At 41.5% G+C, this 21,184-nt stretch overlaps 1 long non-coding RNA gene across 1 annotated transcript; it reads left to right on the top strand.

Annotated features, from left to right (window-relative positions):
• The first annotated feature begins 61 nt into the window (after positions 1-61).
• Positions 62-19,345, top strand: LOC107317188. The gene is made up of 3 exons (XR_001556769.2): positions 62-3,480; positions 4,761-4,903; positions 7,335-19,345. It is a non-coding gene; the product is annotated as an uncharacterized LOC107317188 (long non-coding RNA).
• The last annotated feature ends 1,839 nt before the right edge of the window (positions 19,346-21,184 follow it).

Here is a 21,184-nt window from a genome sequence, read left to right as displayed (position 1 = left end):
ATTGGAGAAACAGCAACTAGATTTACAAGGCCCTTCCTCCTCCTTAGGGTCACCAAAGTGTCTGGTTCTCTCTCTGGGAAAATGAAAGCACTCCAAATGGCTACTGATTGTATTGGTGTTGTTTGTTTTTTTTTAGTCTTCTGTTGCTGAAGTGGAATATAGTTAACCCTGTGAGAGGAACTGGGGGGAAAAATAATTTTTGCTCCTGAAATTAGCTTTCAATAAAGCTTCCCATGAATGTCAAGAATCAGACTTGGGCAGCCCATAAATAGTTGTGGTTGAATTGGTTGTAGGCTTTTGTTTCACGTTGCTTCTTGAAGGTACTCTCTCTCTCTCTTTTTTTTCTTTTTTCTTAAAGCAAAACATTCATAGGAAATGAACTCATCAAGGGCTGTGGGTTAAATAGGCATGTGCTGGGCAGGTGTGCTTCCCCACGGGACCTGAGTGCTGTGCTGGGTGGCTGTGGGAGGGGGCTCAGTGATGCACGGTCTGGGAAGGTGCAGCTGCTGGTCCATGTCTCTCCCTTTTAAGCTCTGCTAACACACAGAGCAATCAAGTGGGTGGGAGCCTGGCTGTAGTGCATGTCTGTTCCATGTGGTGGGAAGGTGACTTGTGTGCTGCTGCACGAATGAGCAGCAGAATCATATTTTGAATAAGGGTTCAAAATACATTAAAACAGAATAAAATCTTGCTGTTAAAGGCGCTTCAGGCATTACACAGGAGAGGAACACGTCAAGATTTGTAACAGAAATCTGTGACTACCTTCTTGCTTGCTTCATGCAAGTAAGCAACCTGGCCTTTCTGAGGAAATGCTTATTGTTTTGAAGGCTTTTTGACTGTGGGAAAATGGAGGGAGAAGCCTCTTGCCCTATTACTGCCTTCAGCTGCACTCTGAATGACAGTAGCACTGAGAAAAGGAAGTGTTTTGCTTTGTGATTTGTGACCCAGGCTCACTCCTGGGAAGCTGCCTGCTCCTTACGGTGTGTTGCCAACCTTCAGCCAGAAACCATGCGAGAAGTCTGCCCAGCTCTAGCGCTGACATCAGAGATCAGCCCTCAGTGCAAGGGAACAGACTTGGAGCTATTATTAGTAGGCTTTAATATGTATCTTTCAAGCTTATTTTATTCAGAAAAACAATAAAGGAAGTGGTAATCAGTTGTACTGAAAATGTGCAAGCTGCAGTGCCGGGAAGCCTGTTGTGCTGTTGGAGCTCAGCTCCAAGTAATCTGACCAGCAAAGAAAAGCAGAAGTGGAAAATGAAAGTATTAGGAAAAAAACATGGTTAACTTGGGACAGGAAACTTGGGCGCAGAACTTGAAAGTAATACTTAATTAAGTGGGAAGCAGAGATATTGTCAGGCCTTTCTCAGACATCAGAAGTATATTCAAGGCTATGGGTCTTGTCAAGCAAATCTCTGGGCTACAAGAAAAGAAACAAAGCTGCTACCAAACTAGGCTGTTTCAGAGCTTCTGGGTGTAACTAAAAGAACCAGGAATGAGCTACTTCTGTTTCTCTGAGCAGTTCTCAATGCTGTAATTATGTTACAGGGACCTCAGTAATGGTCTGCATACTGGTATTAAAAATCTGTTGATTTTAGTATTTCACAGAAAACAGTTAAATATGATGAATTTTTATAGAAAAAAAATTCCTCCTTTGAACTGATTACCAGTTCTTCCATCATTTAAAAATGCATTCGTTTCTAAAGCAGACTATTTGGGCTGCAAATGTCACATTCACATATTTCAATGCTCGTTCTAAATAAAAAAAAATCTCAGTTTGTAATTTGCCCTATAGTTAGTTTTGTATGGGTGCTCTTGGTATGTGGATGGGGACAGCAATCCATCCTGAGATCCCTTCTGACAGGTCAGGTACTGGGACGTCTCCCTGGGGGGGAAGTTTTGACTGATGCTCATACACAGTTTGTTAGGCTCCACACATACTGCCACCTAGAACTCATTTTGAAGCTTGTCTGACGATGATGGTGATGATGTCAGACTATTTTGGCATGGCACCTTATGCATATGCCACTTCATGGGTAATTCATTAAAATAAAGTAGGGGTAAGCCACTGACTGACCAGACTCCTACTTCATCACCTGGGCAAATGAGTAACTTTTCTGTGCTGTAGTCACTGGCCTCTTTTTTGTTCTTCTTCTTTTTTTTTTTTTTCCCCAAAGTCAGGTCCAGACTCATTTAATTAGAGAAGAGAAGCTGATGTGATGACTGATGATGTAGGCAAAGGTGAGGGAGCAAAGGCAGAAAAGTTTCTTTAAAAGATGTTTCCATTTCCCTCATCAGCATCTCATCCAGCTCTCTCACTACCCAGAGTTTTGTGAGCCTTCTCTGATTGTTCTCACCAACATTAAGGAAGATTGGCACAGTTCTGGTATTCTTGCTTCCCCGAAGCAAAACTGTGGCTCTATGAAGTGATGAGTCTTATGTGGGATAAGAGACCCTGCAGACACCTCCCTGCTCAGCTGCAGCTTGCCCAGCAGAGTCAGCTGTTTCTGCTCCAGATGGAGGCTGTGCAGCTGCTGTTTTCTGTCTGCAGTGGGAAGGTTGGTGGCAAGGGGTAAATTCACCCCAGGTAATTCATATTATTTTACTTGGAAAAAGGTCTGCTTGCTGTGACTCAGATTGATCCTTACCTTGCGCAAATATAACAGCTTCTCAGTGCATCTCCCACCAAGCAGTGCTTGCAGCAGCCTTTTATTGTGGTTTACATGTGCGCAGACTGTTCTCAATGTAGGACAGCAGCAGGCAGAGTTTCCGCTGAAATGTGTTCAAGCTGAAGTTCTCCCATGCATTGTCTGTGTGGTTGCATTTCCTTAAGCACGCACGTTTTTGTAACTTCATTTTTTACTTATGAAAAGTATTGTTTCTAAATGGTGCTGGTATGAGTACTAAATAGCATGCTTTGTTCAGGCTGTGGTTTCAAAGCAGTGACTGATTCAATGTTAAAGCATTCAAATAAGTGTGTTAGGCAGGACAGGTGGCACAGAGGCGTTTTGGGTATCAGCATGTGCACCTTTTGTTTCTTTGCTCTAGAAAGGTCTAAGAAAGGAAAAGAAAGCACAGTGCACACCTGTGTAACTTGCACCATACTGAGGACTGCTTCTCTAATGAAAATGAAAGATCTTCAAGTGGAGAGTAAGAGCTATCATGTTGAGGAAGAACAGAAAGTGCACTGTTCTGCTCCTTCTGTCGGCATTAGCACCAAAAGGACCTTGTGCATAACTTAAACTGTGTGCAACAACTATCACATGCCTCTCAAAATCATGTCCTTTTCTCTCGTAGTTGAACAGCTGTATTTAAAAAGATAGTTTTGAACTTTGTATGGAACTTGTAATTATGTCTGCAGTTTGGGCTTCTCTCTACAGCAGTTCCTAGCAGTGATGCTCTCACTCTGTTGACTTCAGTGCAGTAGACATCAGCAGCTTGAATTTCCCCTTGAAGCCTGAACAAGTATGGGAGAAAATAGGTAAGCAAAGATGCACAAATATTAGTGTAGTATGTATTTTTAAATTAATCATATGATAACTCAGGCATAGTATGTTATTTAAAAAAAAAAAAAAAAAAAAAAAAAAAAAAGAAAAAAAAAAAAAAAAAAGGCAACTCTATTCACCAGCACTTTGAGATAAATTTATAACATCATAATTGGTGTGACTGCGGTTATCACCTTTTTTCAGTGTATGATGTGTTCACAGCATCCAGCCACTAAGCCCCAGCCAGATTACTCCTCCAGAGTTGAATGAGGGAGAAAACAAGAGTAAAAGCAAGAAAACCTGTGGGTCTAAATATAGTTTAAGAAGTGAAATAAATGGAAAACCATCCAACCAACCAAAAAGTAAAACCCAAATATTGCAAAGACAAGTCAGCCACCACTTATGGGAATAAGCAGTGATGTCAAGCCAGCCCCTGCACAATGGCTGCTTTGGAAAGAGTGTTTACCCAATTCTTTCACTATTCCTTGTGGTTTGAGGCCTAAGGTATCCCTTGACTTATTCTAGGTCAGCTGTCCCTGCTGCATTGTCTCATTTCTTGCCCACATCAGCCTGTTCCTTGTTGGGGCAGAGTGAGAAGCAGATAAAGTTCTGACAGTGTGTTATCACTGGGTGTGATATCAACACTGTTTTGGTCACAGATCCCAAAAGCAGCAGCAACCTGCAGGCTCTCTGAAAAAGATTAACTCCATCCCAGCCAGACCCAGCTTGCAGTTTCATTTCAGGTGTTTCCTTCCCCTTCCCTCCCTCCCTCCATCTTTTCCCAGTGCAACTATTTACTATTTTTTTTTTCCCTCCCCTCTGGCACACAGAACACGCCTCTTCTCTTACCACTTCCCCTTGATGACTTTTTAGCAATGCTGCCTTTTCAAAGAGAAGTTTGCAGCTCCACCAGTACATCTGTGCAGGCAGGCTGGGAGGAGAGGGGAAGTGGGGAGTCACTTAAATGTATTTTTGAACTGTGTAGGCTAACCAAAAACTCACATCCATGTTGCAGCTCAACATTCACTTGAAGAAAGAAATGTAACATACCAGAACTCACTGCTATCTACAGTTACATTTACTGAACTGAAAAAAGACACCACAAAGAAAGTAATTCAGCTTTGCTTGCATCCTGGAGAAGCTGAACCTGTAATCTTCTGTACTATACTTATGTGCTGCTTCTTCATATATAGATCAAAGGACACTTAACCAATTTGCTGACCCTCAACAAGAACTTTAATTTTGTACTCAGTCATCTCATTGTGTTTCATTTCAGCTTTGGGCAACACCAGCTTAAACTGAAAATGAATAAAGGGAATAAGAAGAATTTCCTTTCTTCTAGTGAAAATATTAATACTACAGTAGGAAGACAGAAGGCATTTTTTTTAGTCAACATAAAGCAAGTGAACGTTTGGAAAGGTAAGGCACAATATCTGGGGTGTAAAAATGCTGAATAGTGGCAATCTGTCATTAAGACCAGAGTAGACATTGCCTAGTTCTTACAGCATTTCCTGATGCTTTTCCTGATACTTTCATGAGGACGGGATTTTTCTCATTTTATTTAAGACCTGCTTGTGAATGAGTGTTCCTGACAGGAAAAATGTATGTATACTTATGTACTAGTGTACTTATGCGTTGGCATGCACATGATTGGATATTTCAATTTAAAATCTCTACTATTTCTTCACCATTCCATATCTTCTAGGGTTTTTAGTTTAAAAAGGAAAGAAAAAAAAAAAGGAATGTACACCTTCTTCATTAAAGAAATAAGAACACTCACTTAAGCCTGTTTATCATCACATCACATTCTGGTATTTCTGTTCAACAAATCTTGCTCCTCATGTGGCTGTGAGAGCAGGTCTTGCGTGTCAGTCACTCCCTCAGCTCAGAGGAGGGAGGGCTATTCTTATCATGAATTGATGCAGTAAATGGGTCTTTTATTCAGTTCCTTGGCTGCTTACAGGAGTTTGAGTTTTGCTTTGCAGAGAGTAATTCTGCTGGTGAGGATGTTTGTTTGTTTTATGTATAGCGTTTGTCCTCTTTCCAGGCTTGGAGAAAAGGTCAAAATTCACCATTAGTTTTGCTTTTCTTTCCAAATGCTTCACTTCTGAGACTAATTTCAGAGCACAGTTACAATGTGTTGAACAAATCCTGACTCTCAGTGTCGGATGTCTTTCTTCTAAAGATGAATGATTTAATAGGAAAGTACAGAAAGTTCTAATAATAGTAATAATAATAATAATAGTAATAAATTAGCATCACAAAGGTCTGTGCACAATGTTGTCCTTCACGTAGTATAATAAGCATCCAGAGATTGGTTGAAGATAATGAGCATTGTTGTGCCTGAGACATTAATTTCTGGTACAAATTATACAAATTATACTTTTAATGGTGGCTCTTGGAGCAGGGGCTGCTTGTGGAAGAGCCACAAAGAGAGTACGTTTTTGTCAGGGCCCCTGTGAGGGGAAGCAGGCTCTGTATTTCTGTAGTTATTGCTGAGACGTTTAATGGGTCTGACTTGGCCTGGAAGGTGCAAGGAACAAGGAAGAAGAAATTATTGTGTTTCAGGAGGATTTTGGGAGCTGCTTGAGCAAGTGTTTATGGGCCCTGCAGAGAACTGGGCCATTGGTGGTAACGCGCACCTCTTCAGAGAGGGATGTTCTGACCACCAGTGTGTGGTGGTTCAGTCATCACAAGGGTAAGGTGAACTGCATATTATTTTTGCTGAAGAACAAGTTAGAATCAGGCCATTATGAAAGCAGAAAACTATTTTCTTGATCTCTACCTGAGAATATTGGGAATATTTGCATTGCTCTTATTTTTGGTACTGTGGAGAACAGCAGAAGCAGCACGAATTAAACCTGTTCTCACAGAGCATTGCACAGGCTCTAATAGAAGTCTCTCAAAAGAAAATGCGTTGCTTTGAAAAACCTCAAAAGATGCATTAAAAAAAAAAAAAAAGCAGCAGATTCATGCTTATTATAAGATAACCCTTGATAAAAGGCTACACAATATTGGCTCTCAAAACCCTCTTGAAATGGAATTAAATCCATTGAAATTCTTCAGTAAAGGCCTAACGTGGAATAGCTTTTATTCCATCTGGACCTTTTCCTTCCAAGCCATCTGAGCTCCTCCTCTTAATAGCAGAGGTGATTGTAGATCTGTATCATAGAATTGAAAATATTACAGCAGTTCATCTGTCCTATTCAGTTCTCTTCCTTTCATAGGTTGGGATGAGCACCTTAAGCCAAAGTACTGAAACTCTCTGAAATTATTTTCTTTTACCTCTTTCTGCCCTATCCTTGCCTACAGAACAAAGATGATGCTGGCTTTACGAACTAACCTGTGGTAGTACAGAGAGCAGCAGGTGCATTTTGTGGGTACCAGTGGTTCCGTGCTCAGCACTGGCTGTCTGGTACATTCTTTGGATAGGCTACTGCAGCCATCTCTCATCCAACCATGTTTTTATGAATCCCCCAGTGGAAGAGGAGAGAGAGAACTGGTGGTGAAGGGACAAAGCTTTATTCTTGTGAGCTGCAGTGATTAGAGGGGAGAAAAGGAAAGCACTCACTTCTGTACACCAAATAACCGTATTATGTTACAATGTCGTGCTCTTTGGATGTTGTGCCTACTGACTCTAACAGCAACAGGTTGATATATTTTTCCAAATGCACATATTCTGCCATATATACTTAAAAATAAAAAGGTATATGCTTTATTATGCTTTGAGTGTTGCAGGTAGAATGCTACATTTTTTTCTTGTAATAGTGCAACACAAATTACTTACTGTTATTTTAATAGCTTTGATATTGGTCTTTTATTCTGACCCTCTCACATTTGTTTTTTGCAGTTCTGCAGTTTGTGAAATGCTCGTTATTACGGCACTGATGATACTGAAGAAATAAGAAAGCTCTGCAGTGTAAAAAGAGGTGTCAATAGGTATGTGAATTACAGGGTGGGAAGAGAGCTGGCGGTAAGAGGTTCAGAAACCTGATGCTTTACAGTAACTCTGACTTCCTCTATACAAATTTTAGCTGTTTTGAAGTGCTCAGATTAAAAAAAAAAAAAAAAAAGGATGAACTTCCCCCTCTCCAAACAGTGTCTGATTGACTTGTAACCAACAAACCAAAGGCTTATGTGAAAGTAAAGATGTCTATGGCTAGGTAAGGTATGTCATGTTGGTTTTGATCTCACAAATCATAACATCTCAACAGGTTCTTTGACAGAGGAATGTGTTTATTGTAGAAAACTAAGTTGAAAAATAAATTGACAATGGAAACTTTCACAGTTCTCTGCTGGAACATAATTTTAAGTGTATCCTATCAGCATTTGAGGGTGGAAGATGATTCAATTTCTTGCCTATGTGCAGTTTGGTCAAGCTCTCAAGTAACACTGTGGGAAAGATGGAGAGGCCTGAGAAGGCCGTATTTCCACCTATGAAATCACAAACAGTTAAATATTTTCAGGTTTATGCTTTTCAGTAGTTTTACTAAATCATAGTTTCTGTCATGGAAACCTTAAAGTGGCAGGCCTTGACAGAAGAGCAAAGAAAAGTCTTGGCTATTGGGAAGCAGTTGGAAGATGTGTTTGCTTTTACTGCGGTGATAACTCAAATTGCTAGTGCTCAGTTATAGAAGAAGGTAAGTGGCAGTAGGCTCTGCACTTGAGGAAACCCTCACACAGAAAAGAATATTTCTAAATAGAAATATTTGAAATTCTTGAAGAACTGAATGACTTGGAGGGGAAAGGCAGAGTCACTCTGGAGCATCACAAACTCAAACCTTTGCCATAAAACCAGCAAGAACTTGTAACAGCTTCAGCATGGATTGAGCTTGGGAATTGATGCTGCGTTTGAAGATTTCATTTTAAAAATGAATCTGATTTTTAATAAATGAAGAATTTTCCTTTCCGATTGTTAAAGGAGATAAAAAGAAATTATATCTGGTAGATAGATCTTTCATAACTTCTTACCATTCTTATGATTTTGAAAAGGGTCACTAGACTACAATATAGAATGTTATTGTGCACAGGCTGAATGATAGTGTTGTGCTTACAGTTGTGGAAAGAGATTGCTCTGAAATATACAAAAATACAGTGTGATTTTGTTGTTGTTGTTGGTGGTTTCTTCCAGTTCCTACTGACCACTATGGGTCAGGGAAGAATCCACAATGAAATACTGATTGATGTGTAAAAATAGTTGTGTGTGCGTATGCACACACACTGGTGAAAAGCTTTGGCAGTCCTAACCCTTGCTCTAATAATAATTTAAGGTCTCTCCCCTCTTCCCTATAGCACTCTGGGACTAGGCTCAGAAATAATGAGAATTATAAAATGTGGGGTTCAGAAGAATTTATGTATAAACCATATGGGGACTTGAAAAATAAAACAAAATTGAGATGCAACTTTGAATTGCCTAAGCAGACACAACTGTTTATTTGCATCTTTTTGTAGAATCATAGAATGGTTTGGGTTGGAAGGGACCTTTAAGATCATCTAGATCCAACTGCCCCACTGTAAGCAGGGACACCTCCCTCTACACCAGGTTGCTCAGAGCCCATCCAGCCTGGCCTTGAATGCTTCCAAGAAAGGGACATTATTTTATCTTTTCTGGACTTCTCTTCATGAAATATAGATTTAATATGTTCACACAGTTGATTTGAAGCATGCAGCAATAAGAGACCACAACTTGGGGGACTGTTAGTTAATGATACTGTGGAATGTGTAGGATCCTGTTTGATACGACTGAGAGGAGAGTTGGTGAGGCTTTTTAATATAGATGGTTCCACATGGAATGAAGTGTGTGTATATACCGGTGCAAGTATGTGCCTTTATATACATACAGATGGATATATAAATGTCAGTAACAGTGTGAAAAATTCAGAGTTGCTCAAATACAGCATAATAGATCTTTAGTGTTTATTGGGTGCATTTTAAATGCAGTTTTTCTTTCCATATGGACTGTGTTTTCAATCTCCATTCTGCCCTTCACCTCACTGCAGCATTCATTTTTCTTCATGCCGAAGACCAGCAGGAGGTCTCTAAAATGATTTTTTTCCATAAGAACTACAAGGCTGGGCCTATAGTTTCACTGTAGATGAAAGAAATAGTTGATTTCTTTGAGAAAACAGTGAAAATCAGGAATATTTTGTTCAATACTACAGCAGTGTTTGCAGTAATTGCCTTGTACTGTTTGCAAGTCTTTCCACTTCATATAAATACATTCACTTCAGAGAAAAATCCCTTATAGTTGTGAGACGGGGCTTTTTGAAGGAGGTGTTTGTTTGAAGGTTTACGGTTCTCTTAAACACACATTTTTTCTTCAAAGTAAATCTTGTAGTCTCCCTGTCACAAATTCTTCTTGCTAGGAATTCTGCTTAAAGAATCATTTGAATTTCAGTATCAGGTATTTCAAGCACATACATCTAATGTCTTGTAAAATTCTTATAGTCAGCCAGTGGACCCAAATAAGAAAGTAAAGCTCTGATAGTTTGAAATCTATTCCTAGCAACCTGTTGCAGGAGGGAAACAAACAAACAACCCAAACAACGACAAAAAAAACCACATGGTAACAAACCAAAAAACTTTGGGATGCAAAGAAATGGAGGGTGACTCTAAAGTAAATGAAGTATTCTTGAAATCATTTAAGATCTGACCAAAAATTCCCTAAACTTCATAAATGAACTCCCCAACCCCCTTCCCCACACACCTGGTAAAACCCCTCTGATTCAGATTTATGCAGTATTGTATGGAATAACCTCAGCTGGATATGTTCTGAGAACATAATCTGCTTGTTTCCCAAGCTCAGAGCAGAGGGGTTTTTTCAGTGTTAATTGTTTGTGGCCATTTCTAATTGAGTGTTCACTCTCCCTGAAGATGGATGCTGCATTCTACTGAGTGATCATCTTTGTGGAATTTTTGCTCTTGCTGTCAGAATCTTGCTCAGTGCAGTTGGTTGTTCCTTACTTGTGCATCTCTGAGAAAAGTTCACTCTGTGTTCTTCCTCACAACTCCCCAGGCAGTAAGATTATACTGATTGCAGTAGCTTCTGTATGGACAACTGGGGTATGCCTTATACATTGCACAGGAGTGAGGTCATCATGTTTGAGAGTATTTAGCTCTGAACTCTAGCTAACAATGGCTGTTTCATTTGGTATGGTTTTGAAATCTCTGATATGTTGAAATGCAAATATTTGTTTGTAAGCTATAAACCTGAAGAAAAAGAACACTGTATTCTCAAGAAAGTTTCAGAATAAAATATAGAATTTTTGCACAGTGTTTCTTATGCAGCTTGGAGATGAACCATTTCCCTGTTAAGGTAAAAATGTATATTACTTGAAACCTTCTCTGGCTTATATTTAATTATTATGAGATTCCAGGTTCCTACGGCTCTAGGCCAGCATCTCATTTCTAAGAAACCAGAAGTAAACTTCCTTGAAGCCAGGCTTCTTCTTTTTGGTCATGGGCCCCAGGAACACTTAGTGAGATTTTCCCCCATTGTTCAAGGTTTAGCAACAAATCTAAGTTACCAAGTCTCTTGCTAGATAAGATGTTTTTTTGTTTGTTTTTGTGTTGTTTTTTTTTGTTTGTTTGTTTTTTTCCCCTCCCCCCTCTGGTTTTTAGACCCTGAAGCTTTAAAGACACGACCCTTAAAATGCTATCAATGGTAATTTTAGCAGCAAATCTGAACATTACTTCAAATTTCTGAACACTTCTGTAACTCCATCAGCACCTCAGAACTGGATTCATTGGCCTTGCAAGACTTGGGAGTTGGTGTGCTATGTGCTTTGGTGCAAACTCCTAATCATCCTTTGCATCTTGACAAGAGCTAAGGAACCAGCGTATCGACTTAGAAGAACCTGAGGCCACTGACTAAATAAGTTTTGCTGAATTTGGATAGTGATGATCTGTCATTGTTCTTTTCTGCTTTCAGCAAGAAAGCTCCTGTGGCACTTGGGTTACAAAGCCAGACTGGTGACACTGAGATTTGTTCTTCCGTGTACAAAATGAAACCTGAGATATTCAATGGCCAATCTTTTAACCCAAGCGGTTCAGTGATAAGAAGGCATACACGGACATGAAATGTTTCAGTGTGTTAAGTGAAGGCTGGGGATTGCAGGACTGGATGTAAGAGCTGCTGTGTCTTTTACTCCTGGAGTGTTTTCTTATCAGAGAGCTTCAGTGGGCAGCATTAAGACACATAAGCTGTTCTCTGGAGAGTCCTTCAGAAAGATCTCCTAGAGACACCATGAGAAAAATTGTGCCCTGTGTGGTGTAGCTTGGATTTCGCTTGGCTGGAAAAGTTACGGATTTCATTAGACCTCTGTTATAATCTTTGCAACTCTGCCGCATTGTTGGGCCTTGCTAGTTATCATACAGGAACCAGAAAGTGAAACCAGCCTGGGTTTCACCTGCCAAGCTTTGCAGGCCAAGCTCAGACGGAAGCAGAAAGCAGCAGAGCAGGCAGGAGCTGCTATGTTAATTTCAGTCGTATTGTATTTGAGGGTAATGATTGTGAGCCAACAGTCCTGAAGATGCTGCTGCTGGTCTTTTGCAGAGTAGTGGTCAGCAAAGGCATTAAGTGCATCTCATGATGCAGTTAAGAAAAATTTGCTTCCGTTACACAAAGTGTTTGACAAACACAGCATAAAAAATAGTATCAGCAGTAAAGCCATTTAAGTGGGTATTCATTTGGATGTAAGATAGATGATGTGTTTGACAGGCTTTTGTTCTGTTTTTCCTTTGGAGCTTCCATGTGCTTAATAAACACTTTTAAAAGGTTTTGAAAATTGGTGTAAATGATTTATAAAACCAGATTTACACAATCTAGTAGTTCAAGATGGTGCAAAGCAAACTGGTTTATTCCATAAGTAATTTGAATTTTAATGGAAGCATAAAACTCTTGTAAATGAGTAAGATGTGTCATGAACAGAGAATTCGTGTGGTTGGATGGCTGCACAATGAAGGCCTGCATTTTCAGCCTGTTCAGCTTCTCAGCACTAGCTGAGACGCGCATCGGAACTAGGCTTTCTCAAAACACTTTTTCTACTTCCTGTTTCTCCTTGGAGCAGAGCAGAGAGCACCGTGGAAGCAGCAGAGAAATCTCTTCCCATCTCTTTTTGGTACTTCTCTTTTCTAGCCCTTCTTGTGTTCCTCATGCAAGCAAAAGGGAAAAGACCAAACTCCCCCTTCTTTGCATCTCACCCCAAATTCAGCAGTTCAATCGGAGCTTGGCTTCCTCAGGACTGCTGTTTGGCATTCTCACTGTCCAAATATTGTAGCCCTATACAAAAGTCATTCCTTGCAGCTAGATGTGTGTGATCTTAAAAGCCTGCGATTAAAGAAATGGCGAGCCCTGTGAACAGTAGTGTAAAGATTGGTAAGGAGGGATCACGGGGGGCAGGCTGGTCTTCCTTTGTCTGCTGTCATCTTCTGTCTTAAAGTTGTGCTCCTTTTTACAGCAGGGTAAGGAAGATAGTTACAAATCAGTAGATTTTCTTACAGAAACTGTTGTGAACACATTACCTTTGCATCAGTGTTGATCTCTTGTGCACAAAACATTGATGGGGGAGATAAAATGTGTCAGAAATTTCTCACCCAACAGAATGAGTCTCTGTGGATCTGTGCGGGGTAACTTGCTGATCGCCAGCAAACTGAAAATGAAGCTTGCATCTTTCTCAGTGTCTGAAGGAAAAGCCCTGATTTTTGTTTCTGGGTTTACGAGCCTTATAAGCTTATAAACATGTTTTATCTAAGAAGAACTTTATATGTTGCCTCTGCCTTCTTACACAGAATTTCATGAACTATAAAGGGGATCTTTTGTCAGAAGAAGATAGAGCCTCTTGCCAAACAATTGTTGCACAGTTCCATTTGCAGTGTTTCCTAACTTGCTAAATATGGGAAGTAACTTACTGCTATCAGGCAGTAAGCAGATGTGCAATTGTTTTGTGCTTGTCTTTGGAGGGAGAGCACATTACTTCAGTTGATCTGCCAGCCTGAGATTGATATGGGAAACAGGAGCATTTTTGTGATGTTAGAACTTATATTGCCAATCCTTGTATCAATTTGAAAAACAAATGGAAATATCAGCAATTGTAGGCCATTTTCTGGAACTGAAGCTAGAGTTTTGGCAGTGGGTATGTGAGCATAAATTAACTGTTGGGTAATTAAGGTGTTTCTTTGAGAAGTGTGGAAGATCTTTTCCCCCTATGACAAATAGAGACGGATGCTGTTTTATTGTCATTGTAATGCTGCAGTTAACATCCTTGGAGAATTCCTAGTGTTTTGGGAGTATCACAGCATGAACTGTTTCAGCTTTTCCTGCACTTCCTTCATCATCCTCTTTGGGTTATTTTTGGCTGTTTCACTGCATTGTATGCATTTAACATACTCTGTGCGTTTCTAAGGGCCCAGCGATGTTTCCTTGAGGTTTTCTGGAACGATTAAAATAGTTTATGCTAACCCTCTTTGAATGTTTATTACAGAATGACCTACAGGGAAATAGAAAAAGGCTATGAAACAAAAACTATGAATGAAACCAGTAGTTTAATTTCAGAGTACTGAATTTTCCAGTGCTGTCTCTTCTCTTACTTGTCTTTAAACTATCGTGGATTTCTATGGCTTTGTGCCACAGTTACTCTTGCACAGGAGACTTCTGTTCACCTTGCTGTTGCTTTAAAAGCATTTATTTCCATTATTTCTGCATCTCTGCTAGTTGGCTTTAATTATATCCATTAATGAGAAGTGATAAAGAAGTGTTTGAAATTGCATAAAAAGTTGTGTATCATACTCATTTTAGTCTTCTTAATGAAACTGGGGTACTTAATTGAGTGCATCTCATTTTGGCTCAGATTTCCTTTCTGTAGTTCTCATTCCATCTACTCGAGTATTATGATTTTCATAGAGATTTCTGAATACTGAATATTTGGAAAAGTCTAAATGAATATGTGGCCTAAAGAAAAAATCAGCCAGACAATCTTAACCTTAGTAGGGCCTAACTGTAGGTCTCATTTTTTCCTTAAATAATCCATTTTTTTTAAATTTTTTTTTTTTCCCCTTTTCCATTATGTTTCTTTGTCCCAGTGATGTACTTGGATTAAGAGAGAGGATGAAGTCTACATGAATGTTGAAGGGCTATGGAAAAGGCTGATAGTTTGGTACATTTTGGTTTAAATAATCATTGCAGAGAGTTTATTGACTTGAAACATTTGTACAGAGATGTACATGTAACACTTGGCAAGTGTCCTTTCTTCCATGCTATTGAATTCCATCCCATGTATTTTCTGCCTCTGTCCCCAGCTTGTTCCCACTTCTTACCTATTCTGTGAAACTGCTCTTTTTAAAGCACTGACTCATACTGTGTCAAGTCAGGGAAGTTGTGTGGCAAGATCATATCTTTAGCACTTCTTTTGAAGGAGTAAATAACCAAGGCATGTGGACCTTCAGAAGAAAAGGTTACTAGGACAATACTTGAAAAACATATTTCAAAAGCATATGTTCCAGGATGTAGCTTCATGTGATTTCCACTATTTCAGAAGTCTTTATATGCTGCAGAAAGCTCTCAGGAAAGTTTATCTCAGCTTATAGTTCACTTTTTTTTTCTTTTTTTTAATGTTTCTTTCTACATTTCATAATTACTTCTCTTTAAATAAGCTTTGGATTTACTGCATGTGCTAATTTGTTGCTTTTGTAACATGAGGATAAACGAAGACAACCATCTTTAGATTACCTTTTTGTTCTTTTTTTGCCCATCAGCATTATACACTTGCCACAATTTATGTTGCCTTACATAAAAGGAAGAGCTCTCAGGCAGGGAAACTGAGGCAGAGAGTTGTGGCACAGTGATGTGCAAGGTAAGACTGTGGGATCAGTCTGCTTTCCTAACTGCTTCAAATTCAAAGATGCTCGTTATGAATTAAGATTTTAGAAATCTTTTGGGCAGTTTTAGCTTTATAGTGGCAATTTCTTGACAAGCCACTGAGGGAGAAGTAATGTCTGCCACATGCTTGTCTTTGGAGACATCTGTCTAAATTGTTTGGACAGCCCCAGAGAGAAAAATATGTCAGAACAGGCTGAATGGTAAGAGATGGGCTATCATGAGATGACCAACAGCATTACTGCAAGCAGACCAGCCTTCAAGGGTAAATTTTTTGGTTTATGCCTGTAAATACCTTGCTGAGAGTTTTTTTTATGTTTCTGTATCATAATGACTGCGATCAGCTGTAAGAACACATTATTATATACAAAATAATCAGCATTTGAATGTTTGAAAGACTTTTGGTATAAAGTTATGTGGTACCTTAAAAAAAAAACAAACAAAACACAAAAATACTCTTGGATGTGAGCACCGTCATCTGACAGATTGCAAAAACACTAGGAGGCCTTGCAGGCTGCAGATAATAGTATATGACAATGTCTGGCATTTTAGGTGGGAAGCAGCCTGTGTAGAAGAACATAGTGCCAGAGGTTAACAGCACAGCACAGAATATACCTACTTGGGGAAAGCTGAGAGCTCTCACAAAGAAAGCCACTCTCCTTCTTCAAGGTACCAAAACACAGCTCCATTAGCCTGTCTGGCACTGGTCCTCGCTTGCTCCAGGCAGAGCCACACTATTTAAAAACAACAACAAAAAAGAACTCGTCCTGTTTGGTATATTTAAGACATTAGTGCAGGAATATCTTCATATCTGTAAGTATGTTATAAAGCCCACAGGAAACAGTGTCCAAGAGATAATGGAATATCCAGTGAACTACAATAAAGTGTGTGACTGGTCTTTTGAAACCAGCATGGAAGTAAAACCAGCATGGAAGTACTTTGGGAAAGCTGTAGGTCTTTTTTTTGATGGGGGTGGGGGTGGGGTTGCTACTATTATTTTGACTTGTGTTCTGTCAGTCTTTCTGTAAACATGGCACATGACTTTCCATGTTCTTTTTCCACTTCTTTTTATATACATTATTTTGCGTACATATGTTTTTATATAGTACTCATATAATTTGGGCAAATTAACAGACACCTAATATAAAGTAACTAATTGCAAGCAATCAATTTTTCTACTGGCAGGGTGGATTTGGTGAAGGCAGTGGGGGATCATCATGTGCTCTAGTGCTCCTTCAAGGGAGGAGGAGTAGATTGTCAGGGAAAACCAACACAGTGCTTCTGGACACACTGCCACTGCTTAATGCATAGGACTGTGTGGCTTGTAGATGAATTCTTTACAAGCATCCTTTGCTTCCAGAACCTGCTGTCTGTAAGCAGATGTCTGCTCAAAGGTAAGAGACCCTGGCCTATAGAATCCCACCAAGAAGCTTGAAGTTGCTGGAGGGTTCCTCATAAACCTCTTTGTGCCTACAAATTACTGGGTGATTTAAAGCCACCAAAAGTTGCATAGCTGTATTTCAGAGTTTGTAACTAAAATCAGGCAGATTGCTTTCAAGTCCATGTGTAAGAGATGTTTTTCTATTAGCTAAACATTGAGCTAGGCATTAAAAGTATTGTACTGTTTTTCCTCAATTTTGCCCTGGGGACAAGACTGTTCATCCGCTAAAGCTGACACTGTTTCAGAGCTATCACTTATGGATTCCTTTTGCTAACCTAATATATTGGTTCTTAAACTAATGCACTGATCCCTATCGCCATTTTCTTTTTGAGGATTAAAACGTTTATATCCTAATCTTCACCACTGTTGACTTTTCAGACTTTTCAAATGTAGAGATACATCTCCAGCATTCAATAATGCAACAAGCAAGGATACATATAGTGGTTACACACTATCCCAAAGATAGTGGGATCTACTTCAACCATTTGAATATGGGAAGCCAGGAAGTCGTTTTGTTTCAGCAAACTGTATCAAGTAAGCCAAGATGACATATTTCAGTTTGGTGCCATATATGCAAGTGTTTCTGTTCTACCACTCTGATGTACATACACGCAATCACTAGTACTAGATACTGTATTAATCCCACCTTGTGTGGTTAACAGTGTATCTAAAGCCATTCTATTTCACCTTCCCTTAGCTGCCCTGGCTAAGCTTTGGACTTCTTCAAGGGCAATACTAGTATTCTAAAGCTTTCATTTCAAGGGATTTTGCCTGTAGGGGCAGAGATGTGAGGCATCAATGGCATAATTGATAAAAAATAAAATTAAATAATATATACAGGTGGAAAGGGCGGGAAGGCTGAGGTGAGGAAAAAAGAGGCGGGAAGAGAAAAGGGTGAGAAGAGAAAGCGGCGTTCTGAGCTCCTATTGGCTGACGGGTGTCAGGGAAACTTATATAAGGCGCATGGGCGGGAAGGTGTGCTTCAGGTATTTACCTCAGAGCACGCGATGAAGCGGGATGCTGCGATGGAAAGGCAGCGGGCGGACTTCAAGCAGCCTCCTGGGACAAGGTGAGGAGTGGGATGGCTGGGGTGTGGTGGGGCTGAGGGGCAGCTGGGAGCAGTGGATACGGATGCCAAGCATGATGCATTGGAAACGATGATTTGGAGGAGGATTCTGAGGGGGGGTGCCGGTCCGGAAAGCGGGGCCTCCGGTGGCTTGAGGGAAAGGGGGCGGCTGGCCAGAGCGGGGCCCCAACGGCTCAACCTTGAAGGTGCTATGGGACAAAAAAAAAGAAGAAATAATAAAGCAGTTTTTCTCATGACTGGTGTGATGCTCCTTAAGGATTTTATTTCGGTTTATAACACGAGGCTGGCAGGAATAGGGCTCAAGTTAAGAGAAACATTTAGGATGTGAAGGAAAGAGCACTGCAACAGTGCTGAAGTATTTAAGAAAATGAATTTGATGGAAAAGCATTGAGAGAAAGGAAGAGGTAGGTTGCTCTGCAAATAAACTAAGTATTGAACATAAAGTTATGTTTCCTACCATGGGACGATACATGGCATTAGATAATGAGTGTTGTCAATCTCTTATCTAAATTAAGGAACTGTGCCTCAGCCAGCTGGAGAGTTGTACCCAGCTTTGCCTGTATTTCAGAAGATAGTGGTTGTAGCAGGTGCTATAAGTAGTGGCAGCTGGAATGAATTGGGAAGAAAAGTGGGTGGGGTGGAATGTTGCCATGCCTCGTATTTCAGGATCTGCTGCCGAAGAAAGAAGAAGCGACGTTGGGACCTGGGAGGCAGGAGCGAGGAAGAAGAGGATGCAGAAGCCCGCCAATGCGGGGGGGAAAGAGAAAGGCATTCTGGGCAAAGCACCTCCCTGTTAGCAGGTCTATAGTCACATTGGAATTGAACGTTGCCGGCGGCCTTGGGTGACCAGGCCGTCTTTGTGCTGGGCGACCTCCCTGTAAGCAGGGCTGTGGTCTTTGCTGTAGTTGGCCTTTTGCCTTGATGCTCCTTTGGCTGCCCGGGGAGTGTGGCCCCCCGTAAGGAGGGTGCGAGCCACCTCTCCACACCCGAGTGGGAAACGGAGCTAGCTGGACCCCAAGGCCACCCTGTAAACAGGGTAGGTGCCTTTTCCCTGCCCCTTCTCCCCCGGCCCCGCAGTGCCGTTGCCTGCTGGTGGCCTGACAGTGTGCCAGCCCTGTACTCGGGGTGTGTGGCGCGGCATTTGGCCTTTGTCCTTACTTGAGAAGCCCCTTGGCACGTTGAGGTCTGTGGCCTCCGTGCAGCCCTGGAACAGGTCACAGGCTCTTGTGTGTTGCTCGTGGGTGTGGGTTTATTCCTAGGCGTTGGCTGCGCTGCGTTGTCCTTCCCTTCTGGAAAGTTGCATCTGTGTGTGTGTGTCCCCCTTCCCTGTTTGCGTTGTGGAGTGAGTGAGCGAGTGTGCTTTCCTTTTAGGCCCCCACAGAGATGGCTGCAGCTTAGCTTTGACTTCCCAGGGGGGAATGGAGGACTTGGTTGCATGCCTTTAGGGGAGGGGGGGGTCTTGCCCCCATCTTAGTCCCACGAGCGCTGCAATTGTCCTGTCTGCCTGTCTCCTTTTTTCTTAGTTCACTATACAATCACTATTTAATGACCAAAAGGAAGACAAATTATAAAAGATTGATTTCTTTATTTTTTCTTAGTAGAGATCTGAGCCATGGGTAGCTCCGTGGCTGAGGCCGCCCTGTATCCAGGGCTTGAGCCTGTCCTTGCACGGCCGCCTGTTCTGCTGGTGGCGTGATGGCCCCGTTAGCGGGGTGCGTGTCTAGGTGGCCCCAGAGTGGGAGAGAAGGAGCCTCCCTCGGCCTAGGGACGGGGGCTGCCCTGTAAGTCAGGGAGCGGCTGTGCCCCCGAGTCCCAGGCCCTTTGCGATGGTGGCAGTGGCTGAGGGTCCCCTGTAAGCAGGGAAGCAGACTCCTTTGGCCGCTGCTTTTTGTGTGCCCAGCTCCATTTGCCCAGTCTGCCCGCCTCCGCGATCCCCTGCGGCACCGGCTGGAGCCTCCGCAGCGCGCCAGTGAGGTGAGAAAAGCAGCTCTAAGAATTTTTGTCTGGAAGGGGCTGGGGCGGGGGCCAATGCACGGACTTGCCCCTTGGCTGGGCAGTCTTGTGCCGCGTTCCTTTGGTATGTTGGGTTTCCCCGCTTCCTTCAGGTGGCGGGTTTGCTGCTGCTTGGGTCTAATGGTGTCGTGCCTCGTATTTCAGGATCTGCTGCCGGAGAAAGAAGACGCGGTGTGAGGAGCCGGGAGGCCAGAGAGTGGAAGATGGGGTTGATTTTCACTGTCTTTTTATTTTGTTATCAGCTTTTTCTTTGAAATGTGTGTTTATAAGAATGATTGCTCCCCATTTCCTTTATTCACCCCTGTGAATAAAGTATTTGGTTTTTTCATTCATTTGGTTTTTCCTTTTCTTTTTTATTATTATTTTTAACGCAAGCAAATCCCTTGTGGTAGGCTTCGTATAGTATGTTATATCAAGAACTAGTTAATCGCTCTCCCTTCCCTGTTTGTTCTGAGGAATGCAGCCTTTTCCTTTTGAAGTACAGTTCAGTTTCTGGAGTTGTGGATGGGTTTGTAGGAATTGGGCTTTCTCTTGCTGCTTTTGCGCTTCTGGCAGACCTGCTGAGATGGAGTGTGTGGATGGGTGGATATTTGCTTCCCCCACTCTCATATTCATGTAGTAATTTTGGCTGTATTATGGTTATTCTAGTGCTTGTTTATGTTTAATTTTGGTACTATGTTTTAGGTGGCTTGATGCAGCTTGTTTCTCTGTTCAGCTGCCTGCTGGCCACTGGTTTCTTTCTTCCCCTGCTATGTGCAATTCTGCAGGCTGTGCTGGGCACTGTAGTGCCCTTTATTTGAGGGCTATAACTCATTGATGTAGCAGGTAGCTTCCCTTATTCTTGCTCTTGTCCATTGTCAAGCAGGCTTATGGGTTGGTTTTCAGCCAAGTAAAATCAACTCATTTGTAGGAGGGCTTGTCCAGGTCTCTGCTCCCATTCTGTGGTTTCTCAATGGTTTCATCCAAATGCCAGATCTTTGTTTGGATTTCAGGTATGAATGGGTTGTGCTTAGGGGCTCTTATGTGTGCTTGGTTCCCCTCCAGCTGTTAGTGTGGTTCTCTCTGCTGGTGCTTTATCCCTCTTTAGAACCTGATTTATTTCATAATCTATGTCAATGGGGCTGTAAGTAATGGGGGTGGTGTTTTTGTTTCTCTGTCATGTTGTGGTTCAGTCTGGGAGTTAGTTTAGCCCTATGCAGTTGTTGGCTCACTCACTTCCTGAGGGAAGGAGGAGAGACTCGGGGATGGAGGGATCAAGTACAACTAGTGGACTGGAGTTAGAAGCAA

The sequence above is a fragment of the Coturnix japonica genome, chromosome 8 (genome assembly GCF_001577835.2).
Source record: "Coturnix japonica isolate 7356 chromosome 8, Coturnix japonica 2.1, whole genome shotgun sequence".
NCBI lineage: Eukaryota > Metazoa > Chordata > Aves > Galliformes > Phasianidae > Coturnix > Coturnix japonica.
This window is presented reverse-complemented; position numbering and strand designations above follow the sequence as displayed.